Source organism: Thermobia domestica, chromosome 7 (genome assembly GCF_964235325.1).
Source record: "Thermobia domestica chromosome 7, izTheDome1.hap1.1, whole genome shotgun sequence".
Lineage (NCBI taxonomy): Eukaryota > Metazoa > Arthropoda > Insecta > Zygentoma > Lepismatidae > Thermobia > Thermobia domestica.
In genome coordinates, this window is record NC_137460.1 from 46,332,914 (window position 1) to 46,356,449 (window position 23,536).

Below are 23,536 nucleotides of genomic sequence, written 5' to 3' on the forward strand. Positions count from 1 at the left end.
ACAAATTCCGGAATTCGGAAAATTCCAATTTTGTAATAATTTCGGAATTCGGAAAAATCCGGAATTTAGAAATTTCTGATTTCGTTAACATTCCGGAATTCGGAAAATCCGGATTTTTTCGAAAGTCGGAGTTTTTCTCAATTCCGGAATTTTCTAAATTCTGGATTCTTTCCGAGTTCCGAAATTATTCTGAATTCCGGAGTATAACTGAATTCCATAATTTTGCGAAATCCGGAAACTGAAAGTTCCGCTTCCGAAAAATGAATTTATTTTGGTTAATATGAATCGTGGCGGAAATAAGTCTTTGACCAGGTAATGGCGACTGCTTTGAAAGAAATGGGGAGTATGAGAATTCAATCTGTCATATTTGTAGTTTCGTGTGGAGAAAGAACGAACTTGTGAACCAGTGGTTTAAGAAAAACTCAAGTTATTAATATAAACTTTGCCGACTTCATAAAAGAAATACGAAAGACATTTTGAATCGAAAAATATAACATACAAGTTTGCAAAGCGGAGACAAAGAAACCTAACGTAACCAGACTAAAGACGAATCGTTTACCGCGTAGCGATCGCGGTTCAGTGGTCAAGGTGCTTCTGCGAATGCACGTTGCAATTTTTTTTGTTACTTTAGAATTTTTGATGGCGATTGATCAGCGATAACATACGTTTTATTATATTCAGATATTTGAATACTCGGATGTTTCAATACTTGAACTATCAAATCTTCAGGAATAATAATAGTAATAATAATAATAATTATTATCTCGTAGAAGATTAAAAGCTAGAAGCTAAATTATCGCTCAGGTCATACCATTACAAGGAGAAAGGTGACATTTGGAAAGAATATTTCGGTTTGGGTTAATGTTGCTCACGAGAAGAGGAGTTTCTCATCTCGTTTCTAAAACAAATAAAATAACATGAGAATTAACATTTTACATTCGAGACGGGTCAAGGCTAAATCAAAATTTTCGTCTCTCTTTGGAGATGAGAATCGAGACGAGACGAAAAGTATCGTAAGCATTTCCCGTCTTGTCTCGATTCTCGAAATAGTGTATGTCCATTCTTTAAGTAACAATTGCTCTGTAGACTGAATCTCATAGGCTATTTCGTTACATTGTATTTCAGAGCTCATTGAATTATGCTCTGTGTAGGTATTTTTGTAGCAAAGCTTTTATATTTACCTCTGCATATTCTAAAAATTAGTTTATTATATGCCTTACTGTCGCGTGATATTCAGTTATATTTATTACAGTTATTTTCCTCAAAACATACTTTCTACATGAAACTTCAATAAAAGGTTCTAGTTTAAAATGTTGGTAGTTGCAGAGGTGTGTCTTGAAGGTACGGAACCCTTTCCCCGAAATCTCTACTTTTAAGTAAGTTTTGCCAAATTTCAGGGCAAGTTTAAAACTATTATTATTATTATTATTATTATTATTATTATTATTATTATTATTATTATTATTATTATTATTATTATTATTATTATTATATCAACTCCATATATAATCTTTAAAAGATATACGGTTTGTATCTGAATAGTAAAAGCTAATTGACTGTCGATCTCGGTCGTCTGGAAGTCTTCAGGAGGCAAGGACATCGGTCACATTCTGGGTTTGAGTTCCGAAGGGGCAAGTATTCGGGCTCGAGCAAAAAATTGTTAAAAGTTATAGGCTTCATCCAAACATATTCAAAACAGCTGGGACCGGGTTTGGGCTTCTCAACGGCTCGAGCGGCTCGGCTTACAGCTCATTCAATATCGAACCGAATCGAGAAGTGAGCCGAGCCAACAGCTCACCACACCGAGCCGATTTGAGCCATCGGCTTAGTTGAGCTGAGTCGAAACGTGCTGATGAACTAGTTTCAACTTAGCTGGCTCACATGACCGGTTCACATGAGCCGAGTAGGTGACCCATCCCAACCGAGAAAGCTCGAGCCATCAGCTCAATTGAGCTGAGTCGATGGCTTGTTCCAACTAAGCCGGCTCGGGTCATCGGCTCATCCCAACCGAGCCGACTCGAGCTGTTCGCTCAGTTGATACGAGCCGAGCCGGTTGATATCACTGCCCGAGTTGGTCTTCTGCTTGGGCTCAAGAATTCGACCGTGCAGATCTCAGCCTTGATTTTAAGAACTACAGTATATACTTATATTGGTGATTACGACATTTGAGGCTGTCTCGTAATAATAATAATAATAATAATAATAATAATAATAATAATAATAATAATAATAATAATAATAATGATAATAATAATAATAATAATAATAATAATAATAATAATAATAATAATAATAATAATAATAAACTCTTGTCTTCTCGTTATCTAGACGAGACGAGATAAACTAAAATTGCCCCATGAGATGCACTAAAATTACGAGATGAGACGCACCTCTGTCGTGAGCAACACTAAAAGTATTCCACATTACTGCTTACATTTCTCATGGCTTTTGCTTTCCAGTCTGATCAGGCCAATATTTCAAAACGAGTTAAAACGAGCTGAACGAGCGAGAGAGCCATTATCAAACTCAACTCAACTAGAAACTAGACCTCGAAAACAGCGACTTGGCTCGGAGCTCAATTCAAGAAAATTACCTTTGACTCGACTCAAATTGTACTCGAGTTGAATTGAATTTTGGCTCGACTTGTGCTCATCCCTATTCGTGTTTGTATTTTATGTTTCCACTTAAACAATGTCTACTCTTTTTTCTCCTTTTACCTGCTGTTTCTGGATTTCTCTTTGGGTGTCGTCCTTTATTTACACCGTGCACTATTCTTATTCCCAGCTTGTGACCCGCTTCAATGTCTTATTCAGTTTAGGCTTTTCTTCTTACATTGACTTCACATGTGATTGATTTAATTCTCACTTTCCGCGCACGACCGATGAAAATGTTTTATTATTATTATTATTATTATTATTATACTATTGAACTTGCACGGCGAAATTACTGTATAATACGATATCATTTCTGTAATTTTACTCCATTGTATGTTATTTAGTTTATTAATGGGCACTAAATTGTCTCCAGATCAACGAATAAATTAACTACGGCATGCACTTTGGTGGAAATATCGTTGCAATAAGATTATTGGTTCGTTCCAAACATGTTCATGTAATGATATTTCCACCAAAGTGCATGCCGTAGTTAATTTATTCGTTGATCTGGAGACAATTTAGTACCCATTAATAAATTAAATAACATACAATGGAATAAAATTACTGAAATGATATCGTATTATACAGTAATTTCGCCGTGCAAGTTCAATAGTATAATAATAATAATAATAATAATAATAATAATAATAATAATAATAATAATAATAATAATAATAATAATAATAATAATAATAATAATAAAACATTTTCATCGGTCGTGCGCGGAAAGTGAGAATTAAATCAATCACATGTCAAGTCAATGTAAGGAGAAAAGCCTAAACTGAATAAGACATTGAAGCGGATCACAAGCTGGGAATAAGAATAGTGCATAGTGTTAATAAAAAACGACACCGACAGAGAAATCCAGAAACAATAGGTAAACGAAGAAAAAAAAGAGTAGAAATTGTTGAAGTGGAAACAAAATACAAATACGAATAGGGATGAGCAGGAGTCGAGCCAAAATTCGACTCGACTCGAGTTCAATCCGAGTCGAGTCAAAGGTATTTTTCTTGTAGTACTTAAAATTATACTGTAGTTCTTAAAATTAAGGCTGAGACCTGCACGGTCGAATTCTTGAGCCCAAGCAGAAGACCAACTCGGGTAGTGATATCAACCGGCTCGGTTCGTATCAACTGAGCGAAGTTGTTGTATTACTATACATCTGCTTTCGCCCCTGTCAAATCTGGTCGATCTCGTTGACGCGACATATTTGCTTTTTAATACCCCTTTCTTCGTTTACTGAACAAAACAGAAACTATTCTGAAATATACTACTGCGCATGCCTCGTAGATAAATATTTCTGATGCCAATAGTTTCCGTTTTGTCCAAGGAATGTTCTTTTTCTTATTCCCAGCATGACCCTTTTATTACATTATATGAAGAGCATGTAGGTCTAAATACCTCATGTCTTACATATAATGTAGGTTTTACTCTTCCAGCAAAGAAGAAACATGTGATCATAGTATACAACCCACAGAAGTAATAGCTGGCAATACAGTGGTCGTAATCCCTAACGACACAGGCAAAGAGCGGTGCCCTTCCCGCTGGTCTAGTCGCTAGCACGTGCGCCTTTGGTGTATGGAGTCCCGGGTTCGATTCCCGGCGGGAGAGCATCTTTCATTTTTAACTGTTCTCGATGTTTCCGTGTTCGCGTCCCTGTCGTTATAAGTTATTAGAGAAAGCAAGTTAAACGAGTGAAGCAAGTAAAATTAGCAATAAGTAAGTTACTGAAACACGTTCGGTGAGTCAGTTAAAAAAAAAAAAGTGGACAAAGCACTGGCTTTTCGCGCGGTCCATGCCAGTTCGAATCAATCTCGGCTTGGTTTTTTATCCATTTGAGAGAAAATATTTCTTCTTTACGCTACAGGTAGTCCACTCTTCGTATTTTTCGCTGTCGTTCACAGTTAAAGTAACTGACTATTATTCTTTCTACGAATGATGGATCTTCTCTTTGGCTTCATGTCAAACACGCACACGTAATGAAAAGACGCTGTCGATAACAACAATAATAATAATATGAAATATTAGTAGCTAACTCGTGCGTGTGTTTCGACAATATAATTTTATATTATTATGTGGAAATAAGTAAGGCTGGCTGGCGCCCCCCCCCTATTGTTTTCGATGCGCTTTATGGGTCCACGGTGTCCAAAGTTGGTCCCATCCCAGTATCACCTCTCGATATAAGTTATTGACACTTTGCCTAAAGAGGGCTCTGCCGTGGCCCCATGAGTACCCATGACAATGACTCTTCGTTCCTTTTGCATTGAAATCGCTTACTTTTCTGAGTACTATGAGTGCATACTGTCCAACGTTGGTCCCATCGCTCTACAGTTTCTCGTTCTCTCGATATAAAGTGCTAATATTTTGTTTGTAAGCGAGATAAGGCGTTACAATCATTACGTTTGAAGAAGAATTAATTAAGATATTACCTTGCCACAAACAACACCTATTATTATTATTATTATTATTATTATTATTATTATTATTATTATTATTATTATTATTATTATTATTATTATTATAATTATTATTATTATTATTATTATTATTATTATTATTATTATTATTATTATTATTATTATTATTATTATTGTTGTTGTTTTACTTACCACTAATGTTGCCTACCTTTATTTGCAATGCAATGTGTTACTAAAAAGCAAATCAAATAACACTCCTCGCCATTCAGGCTCCCGAACTCGAAATACATGAGTTCTCTGTGTTAGAAGAAAGCACATTTATTATATTATTCTTTCAAATAACACGTTTCACAAGTTACTTCACTTTCAATGTGTAATTTCATATCATCAGTAACAATCATCTTGTTATCTTGTTCCGATAGAAAAATAACCCCCTCCTGCAAAAAAAAAAAAAAAAAAAAAAAAAAAGCCTGGCCGTAGCGAAAGGGCGTGAACCTTCTTTAGGCGATTAATCGGGTCCAATATTTCAATAAGTTTCTGCACACAAATATTTCAGTAAAAGAGGAAAATTTATTCAAACTTTCTGAATACCTATTTATGGACGAAATTTGGTTCCCTTGGAACTTTTTAAGAGTTTGAAGGGCCGCCATTTTGAACATTTTCATCTGATTATTCTGGTTAACGAACTCATCAAGATATTTCAACAATTAATGTTTGTGCCAAGTTTCGTCTCAATCCCCTGAAAATTAGGGTGGTTATGGCATTCACAAATAGCGTTATATATATACAAATAGATAGATAAATAGACACACAGAGGGAGAGAGAAAAAGTGTTTTGCTCCCTTCTCGCACCTGTGGTGCGTCAGAGCTAAACCGGGCCCCTTTGCAAAACGTATTGACGAGCCTAACCTAAACACAAGCCTCTTACTTGCTAACGTAGAAACGTGGTCGGGAGGTGTAAGGCATGTAGAAATTGTATTTTTAATAATCATGAGTATGGTCGACTTCCATGTTTTTCCTTTTACTTTTTGCAGCTACATCGGAACGTTCAATTTTTATTCTTCACTAATTGGAAATGGCGTTTACATTCAAAATATGAGGAATTTTTGTGGCATTTGTTCGGATATTCTTCTCTTTGGAAATGAAGAAAAGAATAAAAGCAATACGCAAAGACAAAAAGTATTATCAGTACTAAACATTACCAATAATAATTGCTACGAAAAACTAAATACGACCTCTTTTACCATCTCTCATGAGTTGTATGTATTATTAACAAAAATTTTTAAAATGTCCTTGCCGAGGATTCGAACTTGCGTCCTTTGCATTTGTAAGCCAGCACCTTAACCACCACACGAAGATCATGGCATGGTGATCGTTTAGTTGTCGGCGTATTTGTTGTATTTGTGTTTTATGTTCCCACTTCGACAATTTTTACTCTTTTTTTGTAAGTTTAACAGCTGTTTCTGGCTTTCTCTTTCGGTGTCGTCCTTTATTTACACAATGCACTATTCGTATTCACAGCATGTGCCCCACTGCAATGTCATATTCAGATTAAGCTTTTCTTTTTGCCCCTCAGTAAACATTTGATTGATTTAATTCTCATACTCTCCACGGATGGAGCGCAGGAATGCCAGACTCGAAAAATAGGTGTACATTTACTTTCCTGACAGATCATACCTCTATTAGTATTGGGTGTCTATGTCGTTCCCTTTCATGGGTAAAAAATTGCCAAAAATTCAAATTTCGAGGGTTTTTGACCTAATTTATCCCCTTTGATGAGGTATTATTACCCTATATAGTTATATGGGCGTATACACGGGTTTATTACCTTTCATAAGACATGGGTATATTAATGCACCCCTTGAAAAATTTGGGAGGGGTACCATGGCCCACCCCTTCAATTTTGGAAATTGACCAATTTAAACATTGGGTATTATAGTACCGGACCCTAATATGTATCATGATAAATTTGGGTGGTCCACCTCATTCCCTTTTAGGGGCACAAAATTGCCAAAATATAAACGTAAGCAATACGTTGTACCACGTGTTTGGTTTTCGACCTAATTTATCTCCTTGGATGAGGTCCTATTACCTTATATGATTATATGGTCATGTATAGGGGTCCATTCCCTTTCATAAGACATAGGTTCATTTGTGCACCCCTTTAAATTTTTGGATGGCCCACCCCCTTAAATTTTGGAAATTGCCAAATCTAAAAATTTGGTGTGGTAGCCTAGGACCACAGTATGTACCTCTATCGGTATTGGGTGTCTATGTCGTTCCCTTTTATGGGTAAAAAATTGCCAAAAATTCAAATTTCGGGGTTTTTTGACCTAATTTATCCCCTTGGATGAGGTGTTATTACCTTATATAGTTATATGGGCGTATACAGGGGTCCATTACCTTTCATAAGATATGGGTACATTTGTGCACTCCTTTAAAAATTTGGGAGGGGTACTTTGGCCCACCCCTTAAATTTTGGAAATTGCCCAATTTAAACATTTGGTATTATAGTACCGGATCCTAACATGTATTATGATAAATTTGGGTGGTCCACCTCGTTCCCTTCTAGGGGTACAAAATTGTCAAAATATAAACGTAAGCAATACGTTGTACCACGTGTTTGGTCTTTTGGCCCAATTTATCCTCTTGGATGAGGTCCTATTACCTTATATGGTTATATGGTTATGTATAGGGGTCTATTCCCTATCATAAGACATAGGTACATTTGTGCACTCCTTTAAAAATTTGGGAGGGATACTTTGGCCCACCCCTTAAATTTTAGAAATTGCTCATTTTATATATTTGGTATTATAGTACTGGACCCTAATATGTATTATGATAAATTTGGGTGGTCCACCTCGTTCCCTTCTAGGGGTACAAAATTGCCAAAATATAAACGTAAGCAATACGTAGTACCACGTGTTTGGTTTTTTGTCGATTTTATTTCCTTTGATGAGGTGTTATTATCCTATATAGTTATATGGTCATATATAGGAGTCCATTACCTTTCATAAGATATGGGTATGTTTGTACACTCCTTTAAAAATTTGGGAGGGGTACTTTGGCCCACCCCTTAAATTTTGGAAATTGCCCAATTTAAACATTTGGTATTATAGTACTGGACCCTAACATGTATTATGATAAATTTGGGTGGTCCACCTCGTTCCCTTTTAGGGGTACAAAATTGCCAAAATATAAACGTAAGCATTACGTTGTACCACGTGTTTGGTTTTTGACCTAATTTATTCCTTTGGATGAGGTCCTATTACCTTATATGGTAATGTATAGGTGTTCATTCCCTATCATAAGACATAGGTACATTGATGCACCCCGGGAGGGGATTCGGTATCATAGTACATGACTCAACATGTATTATGATAAATTTGGGTGGTCCACATCGTTCTCTTTTAGGGGTACAAAATTGCTAAAATATAAACATAAGCAATATGTTGTACCATGTGTTTGGTTTTTGGCCCAATTTCTCCCCTTTGAGGAGGTTCTATTACCTTATATGGTTATATGGTCATGTATATAGGTTCATTTCCTATCATAAGATATGGGTACATTGATGCATCCTTTAAAAATTTGGGAGGGGTATCTTGGCTCATCCACTCGGTTTTAGAAATTGTTTAATATAAGCATTTGGTATCATAGTACAGGTCTCCAATATGTACCACTATAAATTTGGATGGTCCACATCGTTCCCTTTTCATAGGTAAAGAACTACCAAAAATCAAATTTCGGAGGTTATTGACCTCTATTTAGCATGTTATATGGATATGTACAGAGGTTTATTACCTTTATATGTTTATGTTCCCTTTTAAATTTGGGAATTATCAAATAACAAAATTCGGTAAACGTTTTCTAAGCCCCCATTGTAGATGTTGATGTTCCTCTTATGGCCAAATATTCAAAATTTAAATGTTATTGACCGGCTTTATTATTGAATAAGTACAGGATTTATTACTTTTTTCATAAGACACAGGTGTATTTGTGTACCAATCTTAAATTTTGGAAGGGGTACATTTCTTATTGTCGTATCAATAATTGGTAATTGGATAGTATCTCATTCATTGGGTAAATCATTATGATCACGTGATCGGTTATTGACCTATGATGGGATTAGGAGTCCAGGACATTGGTACATTGAAACTTTGTAGGATAATTTGATAATGCGTCATTGGTTTTGATTATTCCCGCCAAATATAAACGTAAGCAAGACGTTGTACCACGTGATTGTCCTTGATGAGGTAGTGTACAGGGATTCATTTCCTTTGTTGTGGTACTTCTTAAGTTTCAGTACACACACACACTTCTAGAAAACAGTTGGTTCTACTCAGGTAAACAATTGACGGACATTATTGACCTTATTGAACATATAATGATATGATTAACTCTAAGACTTAGGTATATCAAGAGAAGTATTCTTTAAATTTGGGAATGGTGATAAACAGAATTTTAACATAAGGTGTGAAATTTGAAACAATACATTGAACTTTAGTCACAGCTCATAGTCTAAGATCATTGGTGGTGATTGATTTGAAATCTGATAGCTAACCTTATTGAATCTTATGACTCATAGACGAAAGGCAATACATGCTACAACAGTTTAAAATTTAATCATAAGGTGATGTAATCTGACACTAGCAAAGTTATTGTTAATGCAATTTGATTGGATGATCACTATCTTTCCTGCAATCTGATTGGTTGATCACTATCTTTCGTGCAATCTGATTGGTTGATGATTTTCAAATCTTTGCTGTATTCAGTTTTAAGTTTTGTTTAACATTTAAAAATCTTGGTTTCGTTCAACATTTTGCACTCACTGATAAATATGATCAAAACCGTTTATTTGTTAATCGAATAGTTAAAAACCGGATAAAGTTTGACGGTTAACCGTGAAACGTAAAATTTTTTTAGTTTGAAATTTTTTTGCTTGAAATTTTTTGTTTGAAACTTTTCGTTTGAAATTTTTGTTTGAAAAAATTTTTGTTTGAAAATTTTGTTTGAAATTTTTTGTTTGTAAATTTTTGTTTCAAAATTTTTTTTGTTTAAAATTTTTTCGTTTGAAATTTTTCGTTTCCAAAATTTTTTTCTGTTTAAAAAACTTTTGTTTGAACAGTTTTGTTTGGAAAATTTTGTTTCAAATTTTTTTTGAAAATTTTTGTTTGAAATTTTTTTTTTGAAATTTTTGTTTGACATTTTTAAAGTTTGTGCACTCATTAGTAAAGAACTGGAACTGTTTAGAACTAAAACCTCTGGCAACATTGTGGTGCACGTCAGAACATGATAATGCAACGTCATCAGTTTTGCATTATCGTTCGAGTTAGCATTCATGATAACGTCATCATGGCTACTTGTCTGCAGTTTCTAAACACGCGTGATGTGATGAAATCATTTACCAAGATTACTGATTTACAACAGAATGTACCTTATAGAATCTTAGCTAGCCAAATGATCCCTACAAAGTTTGGATTAAGAATCGTAGTGAAGCTTGAAAATGATAAGAATATAATTTTACCAGCAAGATATTTACCCATGGAAGCATCAAAACAAGAAGAACTGCTGCGTTTCTTAAATACTGGATCTGTATCTTTATGTTACAAAGGATTCTTGGGTCGAAGTCATCAACTTGAATTTAGTACACAGCCAGATTCGTCAGCAAAATCATGAATTCAAACGTCAGCACATTTCTTTCCAATGACGTCAGCCGTAGTTGTATGAATTTGGTTGGTCGGCATGACGTCAGCAACTGTGATGAAATCATGAATTCAAACGTCATCACATTCCTTACCAATGACGTCAGCAATAACTATAAACCAGCAAATACAGTGTCATCCCACGAAATCATTTGAGCAAGTGCTTTTCAGGAGGAAAGATGTGTACTTCTAACGATAAAGAATTCATCTTCGCAAGCTATTATCCAATAAATATATTTCAAACAAAACATGTGATGATTGGTATCAGTGCTAGAACATTTGAACCTGTGATTCGATTGGGCAAAGCAGAACAATTTGGTGTACAACTGACCTGTGAAGAATGGCAAATATTATGTTCACGAATCGACCAAATGAACGATTATTTTCATGATGAGCTAAATGTGACCATAGTCAAATCATTAGGCTCAAATCATGAAGTGGTGCTGCGTACAGTCCTCGAAGAGAAGATGATGCTGTTACGTAAAAAGAGTACATTCCATGTCCCTCGCAACATGGTGTATCTAACACAAACTGAATGGAACAAATTCATCAGCGTATTTCAGTGTGTGAAACATGCAGTGGAAGTGTGCAACAAAACAAGTATATTCCTGAAAAAGTACTATTTTGAAAAATGTGTTATGCATATTGTACAACATGTATCTAGATATTGTGATGGTTGTCAACATCGTTCTTGGGTGCATAACTGTATTGATAAACAGTTTATTTGTGATCAAATGGACATTGAGTTTCCACCAATTGATATTGCATTAGACCTTAAAAGACTTCAATTGGAATTAAAATTATATGCTAAAGACAAACTAGTGCAAGAAGTTCAAAATACATTGTATCGACAATATCCAGAACCACTATCTGGTATGGATGTATGTGGAGTGTAATAAAATGATCCATTTCAATGAATTGTGTTTTTTCATTTCAAGTACAACCCCAGGTTCTGACGTGTACTATTGCACCACAATGTTGTCAAAGGTTTTTGTTCTAAACAGTTCCAGTTCTTTACTAATAAGTGCACAAACTTTTAAAAATGTCAACTCAAACTTTGAAACAAAAATTTCAAACAAAAATCTTTGAAACAAAATTTTGAAACGAAAAAAATTCAAACAAAAAATTTCAAACGAAAAAAAATTCAAACAAAATTTTGAAGCGAAAAAATTTCAAACAAAATTTTGAAACAAAAAATTTGGAAACGAAAAATTTCAAACAAAAAATTTTAAACAAAATTTTCGAACAAAAATTTTTCAAACAAAAATTTCAAACAAAATTTTCAAACAAAAATTTCGAAACAAAAAATTTTAAACAAAAAATTTGGAAACGAAAAAATGTCAAACCAAAGTTTCAAATTTTTTAAATGTTAAAACAAAACTGAATGCAGAAAAGATTTAAAACTCATCAACCTATCAGATTACACCAAAGATAGTGATCAACCAATCAGATTGCAGGAAAGATAGTGATCATCCAATCAAATTGCATTAACAATAACTTTGCTAGTGTCAGATTACATCACCTTATGATTAAATTTTAAACTGTTGTAGCATGTATTGCCTTTCGTCTATGAGTCATAAGATTCAATAAGGTTAGCTATCAGATTTCAAATCAATCACCACCAATGATCTTAGACTATGAGCTGTGACTAAAGTTCAATGTATTGTTTCAAATTTCACACCTTATGTTAAAATTCTGTTTATCACCATTCCCAAATTTAAAGAATACTTCTCTTGATATACCTAAGTCTTAGAGTTAATCATATCATTATATGTTCAATAAGGTCAATAATGTCCGTCAATTGTTTACCTGAGTAGAACCAACTGTTTTCTAGAAGTGTGTGTGTGTACTGAAACTTAAGAAGTACCACAACAAAGGAAATGAATCCCTGTACACTACCTCATCAAGGACAATCACGTGGTACAACGTCTTGCTTACGTTTATATTTGGCGGGAATAATCAAAACCAATGACGCATTATCAAATTATCCTACAAAGTTTCAATGTACCAATGTCCTGGACTCCTAATCCCATCATAGGTCAATAACCGATCACGTGATCATAATGATTTACCCAATGAATGAGATACTATCCAATTACCAATTATTGATACGACAATAAGAAATGTACCCCTTCCAAAATTTAAGATTGGTACACAAATACACCTGTGTCTTATGAAAAAAGTAATAAATCCTGTACTTATTCAATAATAAAGCCGGTCAATAACATTTAAATTTTGAATATTTGGCCATAAGAGGAACATCAACATCTACAATGGGGGCTTAGAAAACGTTTACCGAATTTTGTTATTTGATAATTCCCAAATTTAAAAGGGAACATAAACATATAAAGGTAATAAACCTCTGTACATATCCATATAACATGCTAAATAGAGGTCAATAACCTCCGAAATTTGATTTTTGGTAGTTCTTTACCTATGAAAAGGGAACGATGTGGACCATCCAAATTTATAGTGGTACATATTGGAGACCTGTACTATGATACCAAATGCTTATATTAAACAATTTCTAAAACCGAGTGGATGAGCCAAGATACCCCTCCCAAATTTTTAAAGGATGCATCAATGTACCCATATCTTATGATAGGAAATGAACTTATATACATGACCATATAACCATATAAGGTAATAGAACCTCCTCAAAGGGGAGAAATTGGGCCAAAAACCAAACACATGGTACAACATATTGCTTATGTTTATATTTTAGCAATTTTGTACCCCTAAAAGAGAACGATGTGGACCACCCAAATTTATCATAATACATGTTGAGTCATGTACTATGATACCGAATCCCCTCCCGGGGTGCATCAATGTACCTATGTCTTATGATAGGGAATGAACACCTATACAGTACCATATAAGGTAATAGGACCTCATCCAAAGGAATAAATTAGGTCAAAAACCAAACACGTGGTACAACGTAATGCTTACGTTTATATTTTGGCAATTTTGTACCCCTAAAAGGGAACGAGGTGGACCACCCAAATTTATCATAATACATGTTAGGGTCCAGTACTATAATACCAAATGTTTAAATTGGGCAATTTCCAAAATTTAAGGGGTGGGCCAAAGTACCCCTCCCAAATTTTTAAAGGAGTGTACAAACATACCCATATCTTATGAAAGGTAATGGACTCCTATATATGACCATATAACTATATAGGATAATAACACCTCATCAAAGGAAATAAAATCGACAAAAAAACCAAACACGTGGTACTACGTATTGCTTACGTTTATATTTTGGCAATTTTGTACCCCTAGAAGGGAACGAGGTGGACCACCCAAATTTATCATAATACATATTAGGGTCCAGTACTATAATACCAAATATATAAAATGAGCAATTTCTAAAATTTAAGGGGTGGGCCAAAGTATCCCTCCCAAATTTTTAAAGGAGTGCACAAATGTACCTATGTCTTATGATAGGGAATAGACCCCCATACATAGCCATATAACCATATAAGGTAATAGGACCTCATCCAAGAGGATAAATTGGGCCAAAAGACCAAACACGTGGTACAACGTATTGCTTACGTTTATATTTTGACAATTTTGTACCCCTAGAAGGGAACGAGGTGGACCACCCAAATTTATCATAATACATGTTAGGATCCGGTACTATAATACCAAATGTTTAAATTGGGCAATTTCCAAAATTTAAGGGGTGGGCCAAAGTACCCCTCCCAAATTTTTAAAGGAGTACACAAATATACCCATATCTTATGAAAGGTAATGGACCCCTATACATGACCATATAACTATATAGGATAATAACACCTCATCAAAGGGGATAAAATCGACCAAAAACCAAACACGTGGTATAACGTATTGCTTACGTTTATATTTTGACAATTTTGTACCCCTAGAAGGGAACGAGGTGGACCACCCAAATTTATCATAATACATGTTAGGATCCGGTACTATAATACCAAATGTTTAAATTGGGCAATTTCCAAAATTTAAGGGGGGTGGTCCTATGTACCCCTGCCAAAATTTAGGGGGTGGGCCAAGGTACCCCTGCCAAAATTTAGAGGGGGTGGTCCTAGGTACCCCTAGGTCATTGACCCCGGGCCAAGGTCATTGACCTTTGACCTATGACGTCACAAAGGTCGGGGTCAAAGTCCAAATTTTCCTATAGTAACGCAATTACTACTCACTTTAACAAGAATAAATTCAATAATTATTGATAATAAATATATTTATTTTAAAAGTAGTTTTTTCGGAATTTAAGGGCATAATTGCTTATTTAACAAGACAATGAAAGCTATATTTCAAATCTAAATATCTAAATTACAATAATTTTCTTAGAAAATTAGAAAATCCTTATCATACATCAGACAAATATATCATTAAAAATTCATTTCTCTTCCCAATGTTTCGTCAACTAATTTCTAGGTTCTCGGTACACCTTAATTTCCGTTACATGACTCCTACGATACGATTCGAAACTATCATTCTCGTCAGATATCAGGACAGTACTTCGAGTTAAATATCTTCTCATTATGAAAGGCTCATGCCATTTAATGTTCAACGATTTCGCCACCTTATTTTTAAATGAAGACTTTACATGGGAACGAATCAAAACTTTGTCTCCTACACCAAACGTAATTTCTCTTCTTCTTTGAAACGAGAGTCTTTTATTCAGGGATTTCTCCATATTTCTCATGGCATTTAACCAGTGATCTTGGGTTGATTTACCAGCTAAATCTGACGCGGAGATGTCCCATCGATTCTCCAAAGGATGTTGTTAGGACGTCCATAAAAAATCTAAATAGGAGTATCTTCAGGCCTGTATGCTCACTTATATTTAGGGTATACTGCAAATCCGGAAAACGGTTGTCCAAAAGTGTTGTTTATATGCAAAATAGGCACAAATAGAAGATTTCAAGGAGTTCATATAACGTTCGGCTATGTTCTCCTCAGGTTCATATGGGCTTAGCTTGATGTTTGATACCCAATCCGACCGTAAATTTCTTGAAATAACCAGAAACAAAAACTGAAGCATTATCCGTAGATATTGCTTCTAGAAAACCCAATTTACTAAATATATCACTTAATTTATCTGCTATGGATGCTGACATCATATTTCTAAGCTTCGCAAGCACCACAAAACGACTTGCATTGTCTACCCCAATAAGGATGTATTTGTAGCCTTTAGAGGTAGGAGGTACTCCAATTACGTCAAACATCCAGTGGGAATCTATTCGTTTACTATACTCTGATATCATAAAACCCATTTTATTTTTATTTTTCTTTCATAAGGTGACAACGATGACAACTACGTACAAATTATGTTATTTCTACTTTCATATATTCCCAATTAATTTTTTTCGTTAACTTCTTAAGTGTCCGGTAAATACCAGAATGACCACCAACTAATTTATCTTTATGATATTATTCTATTAGAACACGTCTTAAACCTCGAAAATAACAATTTTATAGGCATTATTAACAGAATTCGTTCTCTTCATTAATGTGTTCTTATATAGAGAACATAGCCGTGAACAGTCTCCACTTTCTATGTTTTCAATAATAACTTTATGGACAGGATCTTTCTTTTGCAAAACATCAATGGGTTCTTTTATAAGCGGAAGCCTCCACATATGAGCTAATCTTAAATTGTTATTAAAGACGGCTAAACTCATTGGCCTATCTACTACACGAAACTCGAAAGGATCGTAGACCTGTGTCAAAGTATCGCCATTAAATTATCGCTGGAACGAACATATTTAATTTGAAAAGAACATTGAACAAGGTCTCTACTAAAGGTCCATATTTTAATAGTCTTTTAGATTTAATAACAATCCAAGTAAGCGCTTTATTGTCAGTGACAACACAAAACTCTTTAACCAAGTAATGCCTGAATCTAGCAATAGTCTTTACGAGAGTTATAAAATCAATTTCATATATGCTTCGGTGTTGATCAGCTTGTGATATTTTGTTATTAAAAAAGGCGACGGGCTGGGTTTCCCCATTACTGTTTTTCTTAGAAATGCAGCCCGCAATGCTTTTTCCTGACCCATCCACGTTAACAATAAAGTGTTTATTTAAATCAGGAGTTTTCAAAACCACATTCTCCACCAACACACTTTTTAATTTGTCTAGGATCTTTTGATGTTCAGAGGTCCAGACAAATTTCTTATTTAATGATTTGAGTTCGCTAAGAGGACCCATCAATTCTTGCATTTCAGGCGGAAATAAGCACCAGAATTTTAATGAGACCTCTTCGGTTCCTTGTTGGAGTAATATTTTTAATTACGGAAATTCTCTTCGGATCAATTTCCATTTGATCTGCTGACACAATATATGCAAGATACTTAATTTTTGTAAAAAGAACGTACACTTCTCCGGAGACACTACAACATTATACATTATTTACATATCTAATATTTTACGTATAGTTCTCTTATGTTCTTCAATCGTATCAGGAAATATAAAAAATCGTAAAAATATGATTTAACTCCCTCCTTCACCAAATCTCCTAGTATTTTTGCATGACACGAGTTAAGATATTACTTCCGGTTTTAATTCCAACTGGCACTAGTGTATATTGATAGAGACCTTTAGGTGTTACAATAGTCGCTATGTCTCTCGAGATATCTAAAATGATCAGATTATACGCGCGGCGTAAATCGATTTTTGAATACCGTTTCTCTCCTGATAACCCCGTGAGACATTCCTCTATGTTAAGAGCAGGATAAGGATCATTTACAATAAGTTCATTTGCTTTTACGTAATTACCAACTATCTGAAAGATATTGTTCTTGTTCTTTACCAAGAAGCAACTACTTGCGTCGCTAGAGTGGTCTTGTTATTTTAATATTCCCTGTATAACCAAAACTTGAATCTGTTCGTCAAACTTTTTATCTTTGTTTTTTGGTATCGGGAATGGATTTTGCTTGAACGGTTTATTCTCTGTTAAATAAATACGTCCAGCAAAATCTTTTATACATCCGACTCTTTCTGATATAACGTCGGAATATTCATTATTAATCGAATCAATGAATGAGTTTACATCCTGATCACGATAACTCGAAGGTTCGTTCCATATCAACGCAATCTGTTCTTCCCGAATTCTCTTCAAATTTAGAAGTTGAAAACCCTCCAACTCTGTAGTCTTTATTCACAACCTCCGGTTGTCTTCTATTATCAAGGGCTTCAGGAACTGGAGTATCCACTACGTCATAGTTCTTGGACAAATCACATTCTATTAGATTTCTTATGGCTAAAAGTTGCGAAGAATTCGCACATCAATTGTTAAAAATTGTTTTTCTAATCGTTGAAGTTCTAGTTCACATTGTATTCCTCTTTCATAAGAACCACAAGAATTATTGTCTGCTCTGATGAAAATTGAAGTCAATCCCGCCGTATTCTTATTAACTTTCTTATTTGAATGTTCTTGGACAAATTGCTGCCGGCCATCAAGATCAACCGATCTAAATCCTCTATTGAATCGATTTAACAAATCTCTTTTTTAATTCAAACTTAGCCTCTTTCTTCCACCATGCAGAATTAAAACCTTGTTCTTATAGTCTATGACTGCTGATGTTAAACTAATGAAAGTCATTTCTAAGGGACACTCGCATGGAAGTTGTTCCACAATTCGGAAGTTCACATTCTGGAAAAACCCTGACAAATTAATATTAAGAGTTACCTCCTCTCCAGTAGCGAAATTTAAACCAGATGGGGCATGAACAGTTCTTTCGTCCACCGTACGAATATATTCATCAGCACCACTTCGACTCACTAAACTTCTCGAGACAAGATTAAAACTAGAACCTTCGTCCACACAAATACTAGTTAAGATGTTAATAATGTTGTCGTTGGGAAACCGTTGCAGGATGTCTGACATTAACAGTCTTCCCTATATTGCATAAGTATATATATGTTACAAACGTCAGCTATATGTTATATATCCATCTGTATATGTAATCCTTGCCGCCTATATACAACAGACATACGGAAAGTACGTATATATGGAACACTTATATGGAACTATAATAAAACATATCTTTTCAGTTATACGTTTGTTGCAGGATGTTACGTATAATCGTAAGTTAAGCCCACAAACTACAGAATTTACGCATATCACCTACGTTATCAATTACGCCACATATGTTTTCTTCTCTGTAAATCTACCCAAAAATTGAATTACGTTTCTAGACGTTCCCAAAGTATTCAATGATCTCTGAGGTCTAAATATTCTGTACATTCTAAAAGAAAGAGCAGGATACTTAACGTTACGATACAGTCTTCGCTATAAGGAGATTTGACTTCACAAACTAAAGAGGAATGTACAAAATACGAAACCGGGTCAATATCACTTCATTTCGGGGACTCGATCATGTACTCAGAGGATAATGACAACGTAGTCTACCTAGTTATTGTAGCTGGTGAGACTTCACAAGGATGTTTTACTTGAGTTTGTGTTGAGTAAACGCATTATGAAAGCTTTTAATAACCCATTGCGAGTCAGTGCAGATAAACACACAATTTAGAGAAAGCTGAAGTACCTGATCTTAATTGATGCTATTTCAACACTAACTGCTAACCAAAAATGACACATTAAGTTCAAAAATTCTACTCCCATATGTAAACTTTCTTATCTGACGATCATTGTTTTCGGTTGGGATCGAGTTCCACTAAAGTTGATATCCTTTCCAATCTCCGATAGCCAAGTCAGGCGATTCAAGTTAATTATAAAACTAAATCAGATCGTCTGTCAAAAAGGCTTAAACATAAGAAGTGCGCAAAGAACATTTGATGATCGAGCGAGGGATAAAGGATTGCACCTCAACTGCTTGAAACTAGGAACCTGTATTACTATATGATACTAATTGCAAATCGCGCTTCCATTGGTGTTTTTATCTCCTCTGTAAATCATGTATCGAGAAAAATAGATGATTGTTTACGCTGAAAATGAGTTTCATCCAAGCAGACAACTACCAATTGCTCAGATACAAGTTATTTCAATTCTTCAAGGCGACGCTGAAGCCGTAGTGTCGCATTAACGAGAGGTATATTTGGAAATGTTACATTTACTTTAGTTTGTGAGCCAATTACCTTATACTTTAGTTTGTGAGCCCCTTACCTTATCTCTCAATTTATCTTCTGCTTTATCAGATTTAAGCGAAATCAAACATGGCTTTCGAACTGAATTAAACTTTATTTTTCTCTCAGAGAAATCAAGATCGTTAAGATGAAAGGCCAGATATCGTCTGCATCATAGCTACATATTGCCAGTATCAGCCAGCAAATCAAGATAAAGAACTATGTGTTACGTTTCTTCAAATTTACCTGAAGTGGAGCTCGAAAGTTTTACATTAATAAACATTTTAGTGATATAGTATATTAATCACAGTTAAATATTTTATAATCCTTGAATCCCCAAATTATTTAAGGTTAGTTGGTTGGTTGGAGCATAATATAGTGTTCCTTTTAGCACCAAGGCTAAGTGGCACACGGAACTGCTAAAGCTTCAAGTGATCCACATGCGAATCCATATTGATTCCTACTGTAATTCAAATCCAAAAATCTTCATAGTTTATAGGTCGTTGTCTTCAGCATGAGCTTCAAAACGATACAATACACATATGTTACGGATACCTAAATTGCATCAGGTTATACTGATACAAAATTACTTTATATGGATTGGAGACGTCAAATGAAAATAAAACTACTTATAACATACTTTAATATTTCAGGTAAACTTATTTTCGTGTAATATAAATTAAATCTACTATTGTGATCTGGCAACAGTAATTATGATGAAATTTCTGTAGTAGCTAGGTAAGCCATACAAATAAAACAGGTGACTATTGTTTTATGATGATAAACAAAAATAGACTTCCAAACTATGTGAAACAACACTGAAATTCTCGTTGTAGAGATATAACCTCTAATACTAATACAGACATTAAACTCATTCTTGAGATGCTGAAGCTATCTCAGAAAATTCATTTCTATGTTTTATTATACATTTTTGCTGTATGAAGATTAATATTCGCATTAGTGGTTACAAATCTCTGCAAATTCTTGTTGTATTAGAGCAATAAAATCGGAAACGGAACAATATTGATTTTTTTCTGTTAGACATATACTTAGCCACAGCCTCGAACATTTGTTATCACCCCTGGCTGTGCATGGGTACCTCTTATTTAACTATGTATGACACAAAACTTAATACGACTCTACCTACATCCATACAAACTCTATATGTTGTCCCTTTTTTAATGAGAGTTTCTTTTCTGCTTAGTTTGTAAAAGTAAGTTAAATAGGTTATTTCTAAGTATTTCTGTTACCGTGCAAAGACTTCTTCAAGTCTCGACTGGTTGTAAGACTAAGACTTGCATTATATAACGATTTATTTCTATTTTCCAGCCACTACAGTAGCTAAAGTAGAAGTTTACTACACATGTTTGACATTTCTTAGATATGGTAACTTTAGAAACATATGGACCATTACGACCATCATGTTGTAGAACCCCATGTTAAATATTGTTTTATAAAAAGATGGACAGCATGGGGAGATGCTTATACTGAGGATTAAATGTTAAAGGGGAGATTCGGGTTGGTTGGTAGTTTCCCTTTCGCCCTTCTGTAAACTACACAATATGATTTTGATTGTTCTCTGTAGATACCACTCGATTTTATAAAACTCCACTTGTTAACCGAAAGTATCCTCCGTTTCCACGTTCGGCTTATTCCATATTTTTAATATAAACGCTATGTGGTATGTTGGGAGCTTTCGCTGAACGATGGAAGGACATCGACAGTGGTTATCATATCTATAAATGATTTCAGACTACATTGCAAGGTTTATTGGGCACATATTCCATCTCTAGGTATCTGCTAACGAGTTTGTTGACACCGTTGTGAGAAATGGGTTCACTATCAGGATGAAGCACATTGAACTCTGCACCTACCATACGCGAGTTGCGAATTTTAAACATCAAATTTGTTTCCACACGTTCCTCAGTTATCAACAACATTATTGTCAGTGATACCTGCACACATGATGCAAATTATAATTAGTGAATGGTTACTGACAGGGCAAAACGATCAGTATGATTGTTCAGTATGTGACATCTGCAGACACAAAACCGAGCATATTAGCGAACTTTTCGTAATTGGATAAAATGTTCAATAACATTGCTTCTCTGTAAAGAAGTGTATATAAAGGATGTGTCACATGCCAACCTTCCTATTTAAATAGGAAATTGGTAATGAAAGTGGTGTTCTCCTACATGCCGATCATAGTGGTTACTTGCGTTTCTGAGTTTAACGGAACCTCAAAGCATCATCTATGGGCAATGTAGAAGCCCACCTAATTCTCTTTCCTGTGTTAGGTTTGCCATATGACTTGTGAACCAGAATGTACATCTTACGTCTATAGAGACGTTGCAGGTATTAAAGTTTGGAATCGAGTTTGCTGGAAGCAGTTTCCTGAAAAGTAACGCAACTTGGTTGTCATTTAAATACTAATTTATATTTTATGTTTATAATGAGTCACTTTGCCCTCTTTTGTCAAAGAGTATAAAATTTATTTCTCGATTTGCTTTTTTGGTTTAGCTTTTCGGGTTTGATAGTTAGTATGATATATGTTATTAAAGAGGTAATTAGTACTGCATCTTGTGAGGTTCCCGTGTAAGTTGAGCAAATTTAATGTTGAATGTTCTCTGAATGAATGAATGAATATTAACTGTAATTTTTTGAAAATGCCTATGAACAGAAAATTGAAGGGTTGGATGCAAGAACCAGGTAGGCCCATTTTTTAAGTGAACTTGAGTATTTCACACGTTCCAGTACGAAAAAATCACTCTGCATTGTGTGCAAGAATAGTGTGGATCCGATAAATATATTCAGTATAATAATATAAAAGAACGTACATACTGTGTTCATCGTGAAGTTAAATTAAGAAGCAAGCAGCTCCGAAAAAAATATATAAAAATTGGCATTAGGGTGGAGCTTTCTGCACTTTCGTTGGATATTCGATGACGGCTAGTGCGGAAAAGGTGCCATTAATGGCACCGATCTTACTGATTTTTTTTTATTTTTGATTCTTTGAACAAACCCTTAACCTGTTCCAACGGACATAAATTTTTAAGTGTTTGGTTAGGCAACACGCACAACACCAATGACAGAAAAGCTACCTGTGGTCGTTTTTAGAGTAACCTGATGGCTATAATACAATTATTTTATTAAAAGAAACTTTAACAATGCCAGTAAATAATTTTGAAATGTTTATGAGTCAAAGTAGAGCCATAGTACTTCAGTTGTTGGAATTAATGTCTAGGTTTTGTTTGGAATGCCACTTAAACGATGATAATAGGCATAACTTTTAATATAACTCGGTTTTCTTTGTGCAACTCTTCGCTTATTTTGCTCTGTAAGCAAAATAACCCAGAACTCACAACGGGAAGGTGGTTGTAAATCGAGTTCCTGAAACCCACCCACCCAGTTTGCATACGCTGACCTTAGGGCACGTAGTTCTTCTTGGTCTCGAAGCGGAGCATTCTTGTTCTAGACTTCAGTCTGGCTCTAACGTAGATATATCTGGCGTTCTGGCCGCACTTTTTCGACGCTGCCTCGGACACCAGCTTCACTGTGCGTTCTGCATCTTGACTATGGGAAGGGAATGTTGCTGTTAGAGTAGTTGAAATTCGGATGTTTTCTTCAAGCTGCTGAACCGTTGGGTTTCATATAATTGGCGGCTCGGTTACACATTTAGGAAAATTAATCCT